Genomic DNA, 1,801 nt, shown 5'->3' with positions numbered 1-1,801 from the left:
GTGACTTGGTGCAACAAAAAAGCAATTTTCTTAACCCTGTGACCCACTTGGGGAGGTGTTGCACAGCAAGTCGGGGGATATTTTCGATTTGCGGAGCGGAGCGACGGCAACGAGGAGCGTAGCGACGAGTGCCGCTAGCATGGCATAACTGTACGATGTTTTTTCAAATTGGCGGCCCACTTGGGGGGGTGTTGCATAGCAAATCGAGGTAAAGTAGAAAAGTTCCCATATTAGTACTACATTCGTAGTAGGCGCGCGGTAAACTAGTGTTCCGCGAATGCCTAAAAATCGCAAAATAGCGAACTTCAATAGGCCATAACTTGAAAACTAAGTCCGTGCCGAAAATTCTGACTTCACCATCGTTTTCATCGTACTTAACTACATAAGTTTCGAAAAAAAAAATTTCAATATTCGAAATAGTCGTAGTAAACTAGTGTTCCGCGAATGCGTGAAAATCGCAAAATAGCGAACTTCAATAGGCCATAACTTCAAAACTAAGTCCGTGCGCCAAATTTGGACTTCACCATCGTTTTCAGCGTGCTTAACTACATTAGTTTCAAAAAAAAAAATTGCAAAAAAAAGGATGTCCGGTAAAGTAGAAAAGTTCCCTTTTATTGATACTTGCGATACTGGATATTCCACACTGATCAATAGAAAAATTGAAATAAAATACTTAAATTGTCTTAAATGTATTTAATTTATTTTTATAGACAGAACATGGTCAGTAGAATCAACCAAGTTTCTTATAACATTGCGTGTCTCATATAGTTCTCAATTTTTATCAGCAAAAAAAAAGGTAAAAAATCTAAACTCTGGCAGCTAATTTCAAATGAAATGGCTGAAAAGGGCTATTCGTTTGCGCCTAAAGTTTGTGATGAGAAATGGCGTAGACTATCTACTCAACATCGTAAATATTATGATTTATCAAAAAAATCAGTCAACAATGCAATCAAATGGCAGTATTATAAGTTAATGGATGAAGCAATCATACCTTTAGGAAAAAAACAATCCATATCTCCTTCCAAAGGAAAATTATTTTTTTATAGATTGTGAGTAGTCCTGTACAGTCGAGTGTACAGTGTACAATTAAGGTTCTAAAATTTCATGAAATATTTCATTTTTATGAAAAATAATAAAAAAATCATTTTAATTTAAAACTAGAGTAGAAATTTTATTGAAATATTTCTTACATACCTATAGTACAGTATACAAATTACATAATTTTCATATAAACATACTTAAAAATGTTTCAAAACACATGAATTAGGTACCTATAGCAATTTCTTAATTTGTGTTTATTTAATATTTTATAATTACTAATTAGATATAGTTATAACCAGAGTACCTATTATAAGTATCTATGAGTTAAAATCTTATATTATAGTAATCCTATTTGAATTCAAGTAAAAAAAAAAATTTTAATTTATAATTTACAGCCTATAGAGCTAATATAATATATTAATATCATATTTGTATATTAATATATTAGAAATATAATAATATATAATATTAATTACTATTAACTACTATATTACTATTGGCAATTATCATTATAATTTATAAACATCAAAGAAAAACAAATCATATTTTGAAACAAAATTATGTTTTATTTATTTAAGTAGATAACAATACACATCTTACACTTCAGTGTTAAAGATTATACATTATTAAAACAAAATAAAATAGTTAATACATTTAGTTTAAAATATCTCTATTTATTTACTGACTTTTATAGTGTGACTAGATAACAGATCACAATAGGGACTAAAAATAATTTATATAGTTAAAATTAAATTTAAAA

This window comes from Acyrthosiphon pisum, chromosome X (assembly GCF_005508785.2).
Source record: "Acyrthosiphon pisum isolate AL4f chromosome X, pea_aphid_22Mar2018_4r6ur, whole genome shotgun sequence".
Lineage (NCBI taxonomy): Eukaryota > Metazoa > Arthropoda > Insecta > Hemiptera > Aphididae > Acyrthosiphon > Acyrthosiphon pisum.
This window is presented reverse-complemented; position numbering follows the sequence as displayed.